Below are 18,318 nucleotides of genomic sequence, written 5' to 3' on the forward strand. Positions count from 1 at the left end.
AAATATGAGGATAACAGTCATATTATAGTAATTTTTTAATTAGGTTTAATTAATATTTTATCATTTACCGCATCCACCGGCTCCGCATCCACCGGCTCCGCCACCCCTGTTACTTCAAACTTAATGTGCTATAGTTTTTGTTCCTGATATTGTATTGATCTAATTCATAATAATATATTTAGCCTATAGTTCTAGCTTCAAAATGAGATATTACTCAATAAATTTGGTCAAGATGCTGTGATGTAGCAACAATTTATCCATGGCACCGTGTGGAAAATTGTTCATACGCCACCCTTTTTGCATACCCAACTTATGAAATGCGACCAGTTGCACCTTTCACTCGCCACCGCGTCTGCGCAGTCCCGCAGCGGGTGGTTGGGGTGCAAGTTTGAACCTCGCGTATAGTCTAGATTCCTGTCATATATACTTCATCCTTATCAAAATACTCGCAAAGATCAACCTGCCGGCAATGAAAAAAAAAAACACTTATTCTTGTTTGTGTGTGTGTAAATGCGTCTTGTATACGTGTAATGACAATAAAACTATATTCTACTTGCGACATTGCTCCTAAATAATGTCGTTTAGAGTTGATAGGGTCTGGGAATAAACTACGTAGAAATCGTACGTTTTGAGGGGTCTGTGAATTTAAAAAAAATTGCACATTTCGCATATTTTGGGAAGAGTATAAGAAATGTGGTTTAAGCATGTTTTTTTATAGTTTTATTTTGGGAATCAAGTCGTTTGGCAATGATAGTAATTTTTAATTATTTTGATTCAGTAAGCTTTTGGTAAATCATTAGGGGCCTATATACGGGGAACCAAACGTTTCAATTATAGGTGTGTGTCTTAAGGCTTCCAGTACCCAATAGACACGATCAACCATTTCTTTCCTGTTTGTGCCAATCAATTATTGCGGGAATTAAAGGTAGAGTAAGAAATCACTGACTCTGATGATTTGCATCGCAGAAGAATTCCGTACACTTTAAAATTTGGCCAAACAGACTATAAGCGGACGGTCAGGCATGGTGGTATTTTGATATGGGGTGACATTCTGCACCTTATAGGTGCTAATTTGGGGAAGAATTCCATTATAATGTACCCCCACTAAAATTGAAAATAAAAATACGGAGAAGGTTCAAATAATATATCTAGCCCTAATATATAACATATATGAAGGGAGAGTGGAAATACATACCAAAATATGGCTTTATTCCGTCATATTTTCGAGCAGGATCGAGTGCGTGCAATTGTCCATAAGACATCGGTTTATTTAGTCAGTTAAGGGTCTGTAAGGATAGACTAGTCGAATACCCCTACTCGTTTTGAACAGTGCTTCTCGCTAGCATAGCGGAAAGAGGTCCATACTATGAGGCGCCGATTGTGCCACTATTATATAGAACAATTATTTGTTATATAATCATTATTCATTAAATAATAACTGTTATTTATATATAATTTACATTTTATTTGTAAATAACTACTATTATATAAAATAGCATTTCTAATTATTTATATATAATTCCAAGTAATACTTCATTATTTGTAAATAATAATAGTTCGACATTCCATTATTTATAAATAATGATTATTTGTTTTTTATTATTTATAAATAATGATTATTTGTTTTTCATTATTTACAAATAATGATTATTTGTTTTTCATTATTTATAAATAATGATTATTTGTTTTTCATTATTTATAAATAACGATTATTTGTTTTTCATTATTTATAAATAATGATTATTTGTTTTTCATTATTTATAAATAATGATTATTTGTTTTTTATTATTTATAAATAATGATTTTCGTTTTTCATTATTTATAAATAATGACTTTACATACTTCATTATTTATAAATAATTGCAATTCGTTTTTCCATTATTTATGAATAAGTTTTCTATTATTTATAAATAATAATTATTTATTAACAATGCCAGTGCACATTTCTTTGTTTATAAATAATTTGTTGAGTTCTCCATTATTTATATATAATGATTATTTGTTAAATAATGACAACGTCTACTTCATTATTTATAAATATTTTTTTTCGAGTGCACCATTATTCTCATTATTTATAAATATTCATTATTTAATGTTCGAGTTTTCCATTATTTATAAATAAAGATTATTTGTAAAATAATGAATTATCTACCTCTTTATTTATAAATAATGAAAATTCATCGTGTTTCATTATTTATAAATAACAATTTTGTTTCAATATCCCATTATTTATAAATAATCATTTATAAACAATTTTTACAGTTTGCCATTATATACAAATAATCAGTATTTATATACAAATAACCATTATTTATAAATAATGGAAAACTCGCTATAACATGCAAATGTGGGACTGCCCATGATATGAATATTCATGATGCGATTTCCTTTTTCGTGATTTTTCTTCACAAATTTTTGTCCATTTCCTCTTCATAATGACATTTCTTGAAGCAGTTTTCTAGGGATATGGTCTGATTGTAATATTCTACATTTTCTATATAACTTCGTCTTCGTAGAAATATCAAAAAGTATAATTTTATACGATTTTTCCTACAGTTCACAGTCCCCATAGGCGCGCGTGTATTTCACCTTTTCCATCGTAGGGACAACCGGTGAATCGACGGAGTGCTCTTCATCGAAATACTACGTTGGTTGGTCCCCGGAAGTGGCGGGCGGAATTTAGCCCGAACCTTCGATGGAAGTGGATCAAGTGCATATGAGCTGAGAGAGTGAAATATCAGTGTACGTGCATCAGGCCCTTCTACTTTTTATAAATATTTCTTGTTGCTTTTTTTGTTAAGTTAATTTTTCCTAGTGTAGAGATAACTTTTAGTTCTAATAATGCACTTCAAATATATTTTGGAGTGTCTGTTTGAGGCGTTTGGGGCGATTTCACCCTGGCCCCAAAATGCTCGCAACGACAACACGGGGGCATGATGACCCCTAAATTTTTAAAAACTTATTTTTCTATTGAAAATTATCACAAAATTCACCAAAAGTGTGCACGAAAGCCTTCGTATTTCACTTTTAAAACTCCAAAAAGTGCCCAAATGACAAGGTTGGTCGCTTCCCTGTGTCGCTTTCAACTTGAGAACGTTTACGCGTCTGCTCTCCCCCCCCCCCCTCTTCCGAAAGAAATTCTGTATACGGCCATGCTCTAAAGAGCCTGGCACATAGATTTATGTATACTTCATTTTCATTATTTTTATCTCATTATCATCATGGCCTTACGCAGAATTTTTTCCGGGGGGGGGGGGGGGGTGGGGGGAGCAGGACGCGCATAAACTTTCTCAGAAAAAATCTTGAAAAAGCGAAGCGAACAAGCTTGTCATTTGAGCTTGGATGCGTCGCTGTCTCGCTTTCAAGATTTTTTTTTTTTTTTTTTTTTTTGGGGGGGGGGAGCAGACGCGTAAACGTTCTCAAGTTGAAAGCGACACAGCGAATCGACCAAGCTTGTCATTTGGGCACTTTTTGGAGTTTTAAAAGTGAAATACGAAGGCTTTCGTGCACACTTTTGGTGAATTTTGTGATGATTTTCAATAGAAAAATAAGTTTTTTAAATTTAGGGGTCATCATGCCCCCGTATTGTCGTTGCGAGCATTTTGGGGCCATAATACTACTTCATAAATAATGAAGTAGACGTTTTCATTATTTAACAAATAATCATTATATATAAAAAATGGAAAACTCAACAAATTATTAATAAATAAAGAAATGTGCACTGGCATTGTTAATAAATAATCATTATTTATAAATAATAGAAAACTTATTTATAAAATAATAAAATTATATAATGGAAAAACGAATTGCAATTATTTATAAATAATGAGGTATGTAAAGTCATTATTTATAAATAATGAAAAACGAAAATCATTATTTATAAATAATGAAAAACGAAAATCATTATTTATAAATAATAAAAAACAAATAATCATTATTTATAAATAATAAAAAACAAATAATAATTATTTATGAATAATGAAAAACAAATAATCATTATTTATAAATAATGAAAAACAAATAATCGTTATTTATAAATAATGAAAAACAAATAATCATTATTTATAAATAATGAAAAACAAATAATCATTATTTGTAAATAATGAAAAACAAATAATCATTATTTATAAATAATGGAAAAACAAATAATCATTATTTATAAATAATGGAATGTCGAACTATTATTATTTACAAATAATTAAGTATTACTTGGAATTATATATAAATAATTAGAAATGATATTTTATATAATAGTTGTTATTTACAAATAAAATGTAAATTATATATAAATAATAGTTATTATTTAATAAATAATGATTATATAACAAATAATTGTTCTATATAATATTGGTACATTCGGAGCCTCATACTTGACTGCAGTTACAACGAGGTGAGTTCGAGTCCCAAGCAAGGTAAGCATCATTTAAAAAACCCATAGAAAAATCTAAAGTGAACAAAACCGGCCTTGACAATCTTATGTTATTTTTGGTGGGGGTACATATGGAAATCTTTCTCTAATTTGCACCTTTCAGAGAGGTGCAAAGTTGCACCTTTCCAAAAAGGTACAGCATTGCACCTTAAAGATGCTCCCAGTGTTACATCTGATTCCAAGTTTTTGTTATATTCAGCTGTTCATGTAATGATTATATAATTCTGTTTCAATCCTATGATTGTGTTCATAATTATGGAGAAACAAGGCATGTTCAATGGATTAAGTTTACGATTTATGAGCTATCATAACGACCTGGGCAAATCTATACCAGAAAGAAGTTCAAACTACTATTGTAAACAAAGTCATATGCTTTATCCAAACCATTAAATCCATATGCTTCATCAAATACATATGTTTGAATAATCTAAATTTAATAAAGTCCCATTTAAAATGTTGTAAAACTACACTCAATAGAATATCATGCCTCGTGCTATATACACAAACTCATTTTGTTGACCCAAACCTTTGACTCCATTTGCTACATTAAATCCATCACGAGTGACAGAGCACGATCTAAAGATTAATCCTCGCACTAATCTCTCATCACTAATGATTCATGTACACCTGTTTAAGAATCGGAAAATCAAAGATCTACATGGGGTATTTCATGAAGAAAATTGTCAATAATATCCACTGACAAATGTTACAAGCTACTGAAATCCTTGCATCTGATTGGCTAAGAGGAAATAAGCCAGTGGAAATCACCGACGAAACTCTTCATGAAATGCTCCCCGGTTCTAGGTAAGGCTGAGTCATCTGACAACATCATCCTCTACTTATTGACCGGGATTCACTTTTAAAGGGAAACTTAACTGCATGAAAGAGATATAGTTTCACTTTCATAGTCAGTATCAGTTTCACAGCTCGCAGTAAATCGTTTTACGTAGAGCCGTGTGCATCATAGTCTTTGTACATATCTTTCCGTAAAGCAAAAGGAAAGACAATGTCAAATTTGGTTTTAAGAATCAGTTCAGTCTTCAGAATGAAAAATCAAATGATTTGATTAGATACCATTCATTAAAAAACTCGGAGCAACAAAACACTGAACATTTCATCAGAGTTTGACGAAGAACAACAACGAAATGACAATTCAAAATTATGCAATATATTGGTGGAACATGTCTAGCATGTTCTCATTAGGCCTTATATTCAATGAACGAGTCGATGAATGCATGCCACATCAGTAAAGTGTCATACAAGCTAAAAATAAAGTGCTAATTAAGCACTTAATGTCCTTGTATAGTGACTGCACTTTGAGTGCTGATTTTCTAGTTCCAATTTGAATGACTAAATCAGCACTCAAAGTGCAGTCACTACACAAGGACATTAAGCATGTTAAGTGTTAAAGTAGCACTTCATTTTTTAGAGTGTACCCTTTGCTATTACTCGTCCGATTTTGATGCAGTGTTCTGCTTGTCTGATTTAACTGTATCTCTTCAACTCAAATAATCCTTAATCTGGAGAACCCCTTAAAGTGATTGGTTAACATTGGTTTGATTTAAAACAATCTGAGCTAGAAGGTCACACTTGTCACCTGTGTCTGTGATATGTTACAAAAATGAAGCCCAGAAAAAATTGCGTTCGAAAATAATTATTTAGTGCTTCAAAAATTGAAATATAAAGTGACCGAAAACACCATCTTAATTTCATCCCATACACTTATGTGTACTATTTAGGTGTCTATAAGACGCCTTTTTACAAAATCGGGGTTTGCCTTGTAGTTTTAGCTTTTCATTCTCATTAATGGTTGTTTACAGGGTTTATTAGTTCTAATACATGCACTTGTACACATGTTTCATCTTGGTTTGAGAATTTTTTAAATCGGCTGCTCACAAAGTTAAACAATACCTTTAAGCTTGCATAACGTTGTCTGCAACTTAAAAAAATGATAAAAATAATAATAGAGGTCTAGATTTGAACTATAAGTGTGGAGGAAAATCGTTGTAAAAGCAAATTTACAACGATATTCCTCCATACTAATTTGAAATGTATAACACGTGGTAAAAAAAGGTTTTGTTATGATTCATTGGATGCAATTGACATATTCATTAAATTAATTGTGATTAAATAATCAGTAATCTATTACATGGGCAAATTATATACACATTTATAATAATCATGAAGATTAAACGAAATTTTACATCATCCTTTTTCATTAGGTCTGTTTAGCATGTCTTTTTGATATCAATGTTAAATGTGCATAATAAACCTGAGTAATTCGTTTCTCATATCTGAAAACAAGATAACAAATGTTAAAGGAGAACTCTGGAATGAAAACATTTTTATCTAAATCTAAGAAATAGAATAAAATTCAGGGAGCAAAATGCTGAAAATTTCATCAAAATCGGATAACAAATAACGAAGTATTTTAAAGCACAGCAATATTTAGTGAAAATAGTTATATGCACGTAATCATGAATATTCATTAGGTAGGCTGATGATGTCACGTCCCTACTTTCCTTTTTCTTGTGTTAATACATGAAAGTTTTCTTCGGGCATGGTGGTTCAGTGGTAAAGCGCCCGCCCCATGAACGGGAGGTTGTGTGTTCGATTCCTGGCCGAGTCATACCAAAGACTTATAAAAATTGGACCTTCTACCTTCTTGCTAGGCGGTCAGCATTTAGATTGGAGAAGAAAGCTCCTGTAATATTGTTCATACCGCTGGGGGCGTAATCCCAATTCTCCTCCACCGCTGCAATGTAGTAAACACGGTCTACTGCGCATGCTCCGTGAAAGAGGCAACCAATCAGAGCCACCGCTGCGATGATTTGAACTGAACTCGGCGCCATGTTTGATGACACCGGATTCCTCTAGGCCTGTCAAAATAATGGTATTGATTTAAAAGTGAAATTAGAGGCAAAACTGATTTAGTTACAACATTCGTTCATGCTTTGTAAAAAATGAAGTGAAAAGAAAGCCATAAAATAGAAAAAAAAACATGATAAGGAGGGGGGATGTTTTTTTAATAATTATTTCTGCCCCTATCATTTAGATTATTACCAACTGCCTTTTTTCATTTTGTTTTCTTTTTTCTTTTTTAGAGGAAATTACTTAATATTAATTAAGTATTGATTAATACGGTCGGGACTTTAAACTTAAAGGGGAAGCCATACAGCATAGCGCTAAACATTTTGTCATAACCGGATGTGAAATAAAAAAAAGTTAGGATACTTTAAAAGTCTCGCTTACTAAAGAAAGAAAATACATTATTCACAATTATTTCATTCAAATGAGAGAGCGAATAATATCACACACTCACTCTGCCTTTACATTTTTATTGAATGAGTTCTATAACATTTCTATTCTTTGCAGATTTGACCGGGAGAAAGCTTTTCTTTGGGTGATAATAGCTTAGAATGGTAACACAATATTAAATTCCACACGTTCAGAGAAGAAAAAACAGAAAAATGGGAAAAATACGGTCTTTAAGCGCGTTGATCAAAATTGAAGAGTTCTGTTTACAGAAAACTGATGCCTTTTAATAGTAGATTGGAATGATTAAGCTGGTACCTGGTTTTATCTTAAGACAAGATTAAAAGCAAATCATTGATCTACAATGAAACAATGATTTGAAAGGAAAAAAGGCGGATATGTGAAGCTTTTGGAGAGAAACTGGACGAGGACGTGCACGAAAATAAGTAATTTCAGATAAAGTTCAAGCTCAATTGTCAATCTTATACACAGTAACGGGTACTAAGGCTCGTGTTCTATTCAGACACTAGAAAACACGTGATTACATTTTCTCGGTAAAGACATAGGTTATCCATACAAAGGTCTTTTTTCCTAATAATAAAAAAAAATCGCCAGGAAAAAAACCATGCATGCACATGCTTTCAAACTATATACGACATGCAGTTATGATTTTTTTTTAATTTATGTTATCATTGTATATGAATACTACACACGGGGATCCAGCGTTACAAACACAATGACAACACTTGGCTGGATGTCTCTCGAAGAAAGGAGGCGAAATCACCGAATCATCAAGTTATATAAGATCATCCATGGAGAAACTCAACTTGACTTAAATAAATATGCCACAAGAAAAATAACAACTGTATGACTTCAAAGTTCATCACAACTACCCAACTGGCTAATTCCTTCTTCCCTAGCTGAAGCAATCTCCAACTGGAATAGTCTCACAGCCGATACGGTATCCTCCAACAGCACTGACATACTTAAAGTAAAACTAAACATGCAAAACCTGCAACAAAACAAAACAGAGTAACAATACTCCCACTCTCGTCAGCCCTGAGTTACCCTTCCTGGTGGAGGACTTCAGGGAATGAAACTACAAGGTACAAGGTATATATTTTAAAACAAAATATTCATGCTATATGAATGAGGTTTGTTAAAAATTCAAATTCAAATTCAAACTTCCACTTTCGTTAAGTTAAATTTCAATATGTTATTTCTCTTTGTATAAAGATGTATATCAATTGAAAATTTATGGAAAATGTATTGATGTATGATTACTGATTTATACGAAATACTGTTATGAATATTTTTGTTTATGTTATCATTGTATAAATTGTTCATGCCAAATGAATTAAGTTTGTTAATAAATTCAAGTTCAAAATATATATCTGTGACTAGAAAATGATTAGATTTTTCTCCTGGGAAAGGTAACACGGAATAGAATTGGGCTGGTACCTCCGGTAACTTCATTTTGCAATCGTTTGATGCACTAAGAGATGATTTTCAATTCAACCTTTCATGGATTCAATTTTTACGAATCATCATCGACACCTGTAGGTGACATATGGGACATTAAACAATGCATCTAATGTATTAGTTCAATCATAAAATCGTCTTTCATCGACAATGTTCAAGGGTCAGATGTTAAAAAAAGTAGCAATTGCTTTTGCTAGGTTTTTGTTTGATTCCGTATGCATAAAAACGAGCAATTGCTTCGGAGCAAATGCTTTTGCTAGTATAATCTTAAACCATTACTTACTGCCTGCTGGGATTTGCCTGACGTTTAAGCAATTTCTTAAAAGCGTATATGCATAAATTGAACATGCTGCTTGTTCGTTTAAGCATTTGCTTGGGTTTTGTATGCTCCTTGATAGCAGTTTGAGCGTTTGCTTGACCAGGGCATACGCGTTTCATCATCAAGTTCATGCACGTGAGAAACTAAAGGTTTACAGCAGTCTGTATGCTAACATTAGCTTCCTAGTAACTGTAAGCTGACTACCAATTATGTAATTTTATTCATTAAAATGCTTTGAAATATGAAACATTTTAATTTTCTTCCAATTGCCATGTGAAACTAATATGTTTAACGTTTCGTGGTCCAATCAAGAGCGTCCTTATTAGTATCAAATCTCTAAAGATCGAAACATAATTCAAACAAGAAAAAAAAAACAGAAATAGTGATTGACATCCCGGCTCTCTAATTTGCATACCACTAAATTATGAATATAACATTCTTGTGAAAAATCTAACCTTTAAAATGTCATGAATTCTTTTTATTTTACATTTGATTTTGATAAAAAAATTCAACCTCTGCGTTATACTTGTTTCATTTTGATTGATTTGCATCAACTTTCTCTGGGGTCGGACTTGGCTTTTTAATAAGGGCAATAATGAGCTTCTTAGATCTAAATAGATACTGTATTACTAATCACAATGAGATAAAACATATCAACAGGAAGTTTATTAGGTAAATTGAGATGGTTAGCCCAAATTCTAGAGGAAGTATGTTGAGTTTAAAAATCCGTTATTACTATAAGGAAAAATAATTCATTTGAAACATATCCGTTATGTTGAAATTTGAGATTTGTTTATCATCGCATATGGATGAAATCTAATCGTTCCTGCTTGTAAATAAATAATCAAAGATCTTATCTTCAGGACCAGCTTGCCGGATAGTAGTTTTATGATACGATACTATAAAATATTTGAAATAAGTGAATACAGAAACTACACAATGATGTTCCTAGAAATCCATTCCTTTTGTACAATTGATTGAGAACGTAAAAACAATTAAACTATTAAAGTCTAAATGTTACGTAAAGTATGAGCAGTATTCAGTTATCACTTTGTTTAAAAGAGATACGAATAGACAGGAATAACATTAAGAAACTTAACATAAAGTGGATTTAATAGTAACTGTATACAATGTTTTAGTTTGCACACACTAAGAAATAAAGGTTCAAAATTGAACCACGAGAGGTTTATTCAAAATCAGCACCCATGGGTTCAAAAATTGAACCCCTGGTTGGGGTTCATTTTTGCACCCTGTGGGTGCAAAACTGCACCCCTAAATTTTAAAATGAACCCCTATAGGGGTGCAGTTTTGAACCCGCAGGGTGCAAAAATGAACCCCAACCAGGGGTTCAATTTTTGTACCCATAGGGTGCTGATTTTGCAACAACCTTTCGGGGTTAAATTTTGAACCTTTATTTCTTAGTGTGCATAATATTTCACAAACCAATCATTATACAAATGAGGGAACTCAATGACTTCTCACACTCACTGTTAATATATAACATAACATAATAGAATTACCTCTTTACATAATGACCAGGATGTGCGTATAACTATTTTGTGGAAAAGTTGAAATTTTCATGCTGTAAATTAAGTTTTTTTTTAATCTGATTTGATGCGATTTTCAGTGCCACGCTGGCCTGTATTTTTCCAATAAACTATTTTTTTTTTTGGTAGTAGGGGGAGGCTTATTTGTTATGTGAAGACGATAATGACTCGGTAATAAAACAATTTCTACGTCAACTAATCATGGTTGTATTTTAAAAACAACGACGATACTGACCAACTGAGGTCGGGGAAACAAAGACTTCCTGTGCTCATATTCCAATTAGACATCTATCCCGGGGTTTATAATTAACCTTTGTTTAGTAGGCGTTTGCTGAGATAACGTGTTTTAAACGAGATTAACGGTTTGAATCATGTCATATTTCATACAGTTTCCGATACCAGGGCCTCGTAGTATAAAGGTTTGATATCAACTGATCCACCGCTTAATGCCATTGACCAATTAAGATAAACGTTGCATAGGCACTTTGTTCAAAACACTGGACAGGAACCTATCACAGAGGTTCTTTCATATTTGAAATTCATTGCAAAAAATACATGGGGCCAGTACTTGCCTGATTATTTGATTTATTTTTTCTTTATTTTATCACGAATAATAGGGCGATATCAACATAGTTAGACTGAAAAAGGTGTATGGTTGAGTGTGTGGGGTGCAGTGCGTGCGGGATGCGAGTGTGTGTGTATGGCTGTTGTCCCATTCGAAACGTTGTGTAATTCTGAATGATCTCCAAAATATGTATGCTGAAATTACATGATTAGGTTTTTTTATTCATAAAAGATTAGGAATTCATATATTGCAATGAGTTGATTGCACTCGTAAAAAGGCTGGGCAAATGACCCAATGTTTAACCATCACTGGGCAACATAGTGTCCACTAAACTTTTGGTTAAAATCTGTCCAAATTGGGTAATAAAAACTAATAATTGGGTAATAAATTTGCTCAATTGTATAATTGTCGAGTATATTAATTTATATACTTTTTACCAACATACATTACCCAACACAGTGGATAGTATGTTTTGCTCAACATTTCAAGTGTGTGGGATGTTGATTGAACTTCTGCTATGGAGATAATGGTGTGTGATCAAGGACATGGGAGCTGCCGATAAGATATGTTGTTAAGGTCATGACAAAAGCAAAGATACATTTGCTTGTAGTAAATAAAGAGTGAATGAAAAGAGTACTTACTCTCTCGCTAAATTTCGAAAACAATCTTAGAGGGCCATTTTCAAATATCAGAAACTGCCTACAACGATTAAGTTCATGAAAGAATAGAGTAATATCCTTCTCATGCGATTTCATAAATGTTTAATGTTAATATGATTTATTTAAATGATTGACAGGAAATTAAATAAGCCTAGAAGTAACATTCATTTGTATCAAAGCAATGGGTTTATCGTTAGACAGAAGCTTGAAATCATCGCTCGATAATTTTGAATTTAAATACAAGAAATTAATTCTAAAACCCTGATGTGCAATTTATATGTACTACATTACCTGAGAGTTTTAATTTTTTAATGATAGAAATTTTAACCCTAAACCCCGATATGCAGTCTCATGTTCATTTTACATACCATTTTGTTTAAATACACTTCGATCCAAACATTGTTTTCTTTTTTATAGTACCTATATCTTTGTCGTAACTCGTTACAATTTAAAATGTATCATTTTTGTCTCACCTGCATAGCAGAGTGAGACTATAGGCGCCGCTTTTCCGACGGCGGCGGCGACGGCGGCGGCGGCGTCAACACCAAATCTTAACCTGAGGTTAAGTTTTTGAAATGACAGCATAACTTAGAAAGTATATGGACCTAGTTCATGAAACTTGGCCATAAGGTTAATCAAGTATTACTGAACATCCTGCCTGAGTTTCATGTCACATGACCAAGGTCAAAGGTCATTTAGGGTCAATGAACTTAGACCATGTTGGGGGAATCAACATCAAAATCTTAACCTAAGGTTAAGTTTTTGAAATGTCATCATAAATTAGAAAATATATGGACCTAGTTCATGAAACTTATACATAAGGTTAATCAAGTATCACTGAACATCCTGCATGAGTTTCACGTCACATGACCAAGGTCAAAGGTCATTTAGGGTCAATGAACTTTGGCCGAATTGGGGGTATCTGTTGAATTACCATCATAACTTTGAAAGTTTATGGATCTGATTCATGAAACTTGGACATAATAGTAATCAAGTATTACTGAACATCCTGTGCAAGTTTCAGGTCACATGATCAAGGTCAAAGGTCATTTAGGGTCAATGAACTTTGGCCAAATTGGGGTATTTGTTGAATTACAGCCATAAATTTGAAAGTGTGTTGGTCTAGTTCATAAAACTTGGACATAAGAGTAATCAAGTATCACTGAACATCCTGTGCGAGTTTCAGGTCACATGATCAAGGTCAAAGGTCATGTAAGGTCAAAGAACTTTGGCCACGTTGGGGGTATTTGTTGAATTGCCATCATATCTCTATAAGTGTATTGGTCTAATTCATAAAACGTGGAAATACGAGTAACCAAGTATCACTGAACATCTTGTGCGAGTTATAGTAGTTTTCAAAATCAGCACTGCTGCTATATTGAATCGCGTGATGCAGGTGAGACGGCCAGAGGCATTCCACTTGTTTAATATTTAGAATTCAGTTTGCTTCTTAAAGGACAAGTCCACCCAAACAAAAAGTTGATTTGAATAAAATGAGAAAAATCCAAAAAGGATAACACTGAAAATTTCATCAACATCGGGTGTAAAATAAGAAAGTTATGACATTTAAAAGATTCGCTTAATTTCACAAAACAGTTATATGCACATCCTGGTAGGTATGCAAATTGGCAGACTGATGACGTCACCCACTCGCTATTTCTTTTGCATTTTATTATATGAAATATGAAATATTTTAATTTTCTCCTCCTTGTCAAGTGAAACAAAGTTTTATTTCTCCCTGAACATGTGGAATTACCATTATTTTAACAGTTTATGGTTAAGTTAAGTTGGTCCTTCTTGTCAAATCTGTAAAAATTGAAATATTGTACTATTCAAACAATAAAAAACGAAAGAAATAGTGAGTGATGGACGTCATCGAATCTCTCATTTGCATATCACTGAATTGTGCATTTAACTGTTTTGTGAAAAATAAGCGAAACTTTAAAATATCATAACTTTCTTATTTCACATTCGATTTCGATGAAATTTGCAGCATTATGTTTGTTTGATTTTTCTCTATCGATTCAAATCAACAATTTTCTGAGGTGGACTTGACCTTTAAATACAAGAAACACAATTTTTTATGTATTATCATACTTTTATGTAAATTATACCACTTTTTAAAATTTGTATCTCATATCAGTGTTCAACTTCTGAACTTTTTTTATTATCCTGATTTTTTATCGATTTTTATATAGTTCTGTAACCTTTAATCTATACACTTTGTCTCTGAATTGTGTACTTTAATTCGCTGTTAAATACTTAATTTTAATTACATTTACTTTATTTCTTTGTATAACATATTGTAAATTTTCTTGTATTGCATTGTATCGCTTTAAGCACAATTTTTTAGATATTACTTTGATTTTCATCTCATCTTAAATATATTATTTATTTACATGTATTTATGTTTTTAATGTCAGGACCATGATGTAAAACAGTTTTTTAACTGAACTTGTCATCCTGAATAAATATATTTGAATAAATGAAATTGGGCTGGCTCTGTTTTTGGGGGGCATTTTGAACGAAAGCTATATTTCAATAATTCCTAAATCTATCTTTGAGTGAGAATTTTAACTGACATGACTCCTTGAACGAATGGATTTTGAGAGGGTGAAATTAACTCAATGAAGAGTGCAATGTTTTTCAAAGAATGCAATATACATCATATCACTCTGAAATGAATAATGTTCACTCGAAAACTGTCTCTAACATTATCATGCCCAAGAACTTAGAAACCTATACGTAGAAGTTAACAATAGCCTAATATTTTCACAATTTCTCTTCAAAAAGTCAATACAAAACACTAACACCTACGAATAATAATGCATCTAAACACCGCATAAAAATTAAACAATACTCGGTAAATAGCGATAGTGCATATATATTTGAAAATAAAAAACCGTTTTGGGGTAAATAGCTCAATCAAGCATGTTTTACCCCAAGTAAACTTTCGACCAAAATAGGATTTTTAAGGACTACTACAATAATTTATCAAAATGAATTAATAGTTTATTGCATACCAAAAGCAATCCATGCATTCTAACGGTTGAAACTACATGTTTACAATAAAAACATACACAAGCCATTAATAGGAAAAGTAACAAAACATACAGTAAAGTAATTACTGAATTAAATGGCTAAATACATTTGCAAAAATAATGAGGAAAACCAAATAATTCACATGCAGTGAATCTTTTAAGCATTCTTACCTTACTTCCAAGGGGAATGAAACGCTTTCTCGAGAAACGTCTACTTACAAGACTGTAATCGTCTGAGAGTAGGCCTATTATCCTTGTCCAAACGAAGTTGTCGAGAGAGAGAGGAAAATATATCCGGTTTGCTGCTCCTCACCACTCTCAGGACAGCTCTAATCATGGACCTATATGCCCTAATAAACTTCCACTTAAAAGAGAATTCACGCCCAGCCCTTTATTAGGTTTCTTGCAAGGCGCTCGCATTTATTTCTGACTTGAATTTAAATTGAGATTTTATTGATTTCCATTCCACATTTAAATAAATCATAATATACGTAAACAGCTATATATATATTACAACTAACAAGAAAATTTGCTTATTAAAAAATGCTTCCTGGCTGAATAAAAGCTCACTTAAATTATTACTTGATTTAAAACACAATCCATTATAATTATTGATACAAATATTATCATAATGATCATAATTACCAATTAATTTATTATCATAACCATTAGAATCATAAATATTATCATCGTGACCATTCATCATCAATACTGTTATTTTGATTCGTAGAACTGTTATCATTTTATCATTATCATCACCATCATCATCATCATCATCACCACCACCATCACCATTTTATCATTAATTTCATTTTTAGGTGGTCTTTCTCTGACAGATCACCTATTAGCTTCGTCAAAATTGTCTTTTTAAGAAAATTATTTTTTTTATAGCCAATTTTCTCCAAATTGGCTATATCGATTATGCTGAATTTATTGTCGTCTATAAAGTCTATCTTAGACGTGCCGTAATAAGATTTTTTAGGTCATCAGGTCATGATAACATCATCTAGGCGCCATTTTGTAAAATTCTTTATTTGATCATAATTATATACATAACAGATCACGCCCAGCCCTATATTAGTTTTCTTGCAAAGCGCTTATTTATCTTCATATCCATCTGTCCTTCTTTCGATTTATCTATATATTTAATTATCTATCTGTCCATCTATCTATCTGTTTGTCTGTCTGTGGATCTATCTAATATATATAATTATATATATGTCTTTCCACCTACCAATATATCTATCTATCTATCTATCCGTCTATCTATCTGTCTGTGTGTCTATCTTCTCTATGTATCTATCTATCTACCTATCTATCTATCTATCTATCTATCTATCTATCTATCTATCTATCTATCTATCTATCTATCTATCTATCTATCTATCTATTCATCTCTTTGTTACTATTATTATTATTATTATTATTATTTTTATCATTATCATTATCATCATCATAATCATCATCATCATCCATATCATCATTATTATTATTATTGTTATCAGTATTATCATGAAAATTTTCACAATCTTTTTACTAGTTACAATCATTATTGTTATCATCAAGATCAGTGTAGCCTTCACAGTCCTTATGTGTACATCTTCTCTCAACTTGAACTTTTCGTTGCAAAAAGGATAAATCCCGTTGTTATCAGGAAACAACTGCGATTTTAAAAAGATAGAAGAACTTAGATTTTACAAAAATAATAAATTAACCCATCAAAGATGCAAAATCTTAAATATTAATATTCGCCCTATTAATAGCATTCAATCATCTCAAAGTTTTGCACTTCGTGGTTAGAATGCAATTTATTGTTGTTATATTTAATCACTATGTGAATAAATCGTGCATATTAAACTCGAAAGGTCACGAAAACACGGATCAGAACCCACAAGTGCTCTTGGCTCTGTGCTGTAACTGGCACCGACCGGGGCACGTCATTTCAGCCAGGAAATTCCCTTCCTTGAAGAGAGGCAGAATGTTTAATTTGAAGAGGATATAGACAGGATGCACCAGGTCTACCTTCGGTTTGAAATGTTAGCTTTTGATGAAAGTAGTTCCGGCACCCCGATGTTAGTGAGCACTAGCTCCTCACCCAATTACTGTCGCATCCACCTCCATGTAATATTCTTGCTCTCCACTGCATTATTTTCTTGACCCCCATCCACCCCAACCCATCCCTTCTCTACTCCCCCGCCCCCACTCTCTCTATATGGTGCTCAAAAGTTAGCGAACCCCACCTGGAACCCCACCAGAAAAAATGAATATATTTAAATCGTTCTGTCATGTCTTAGATATTTAATTGTGAAGTCAGGCGATTAAAATATTACTTTCAATAAAGTTCGTTTCTCTGGGATCGCCGAACATTGTAGTGTTGTTGCTCTACATTCAACACCGAGCATGAAGGAGTGCATTTTGTGGTGAGGGTTCACTAACTTTTGAGCTCAACTGTATCTCCCTCCTCCATTCTCTAGTCTACTTTCCCTATAATCCAAATTTGTGGTCGATAGTTCTGAATCTTAGAAATAATGAGTATCTGAATATCTTAACGCAAGTCAATGGCATGCCATTTTAAGTGAACTTTAAAAAAAATGTTATTTTCAAAATTTCTGTCATGATCTTGTAATTTGAGTAATAGGACGTTAACATTGTCAATGCAAGTTTATAAACACATTTTGAAAAATATGGGCGTTTCCCTTTGTTTGATGGACTTATTGGGCCTTGGTTATTCTTTGAATTTTATGAACCAGGGTGCCTCTTAGAATTATATAACGAATAGGCCCTTTGCAGGATGCATATTCAATAAGCATTACATCCTGCCTTTTTGGCTGATATGGTTTGACAGGGTTTCGCTACGTATCGTGGAACATATTAGGAACTTTTAGCAAAGAGTATATACGCAGACGCTTTCTCTAACGCATAGAATCTATTGTCAAAAGCCCTTCATAACAAAGCAACCTTTGTCGAAAATCGGTGAATCAAAACACCAGAGTCGTCCTGGACTCTGGGCAAACGACATAC

The 18,318-nt window shown here is 32.6% G+C and overlaps 1 long non-coding RNA gene across 1 annotated transcript; it reads right to left on the bottom strand.

Annotated features, from left to right (window-relative positions):
- Positions 1–4,849: 4,849 nt before the first annotated feature.
- Positions 4,850–15,644, bottom strand: LOC135157315 (uncharacterized). The gene is made up of 3 exons (XR_010296322.1): positions 15,469–15,644; positions 5,818–7,308; positions 4,850–5,717 (listed from the first exon to the last, which is right to left on the bottom strand). It is a non-coding gene; the product is annotated as an uncharacterized LOC135157315 (long non-coding RNA).
- Positions 15,645–18,318: the final 2,674 nt, after the last annotated feature.

This window comes from Lytechinus pictus, chromosome 17 (assembly GCF_037042905.1).
Source record: "Lytechinus pictus isolate F3 Inbred chromosome 17, Lp3.0, whole genome shotgun sequence".
Taxonomy (NCBI): Eukaryota; Metazoa; Echinodermata; class Echinoidea; order Temnopleuroida; family Toxopneustidae; genus Lytechinus; species Lytechinus pictus.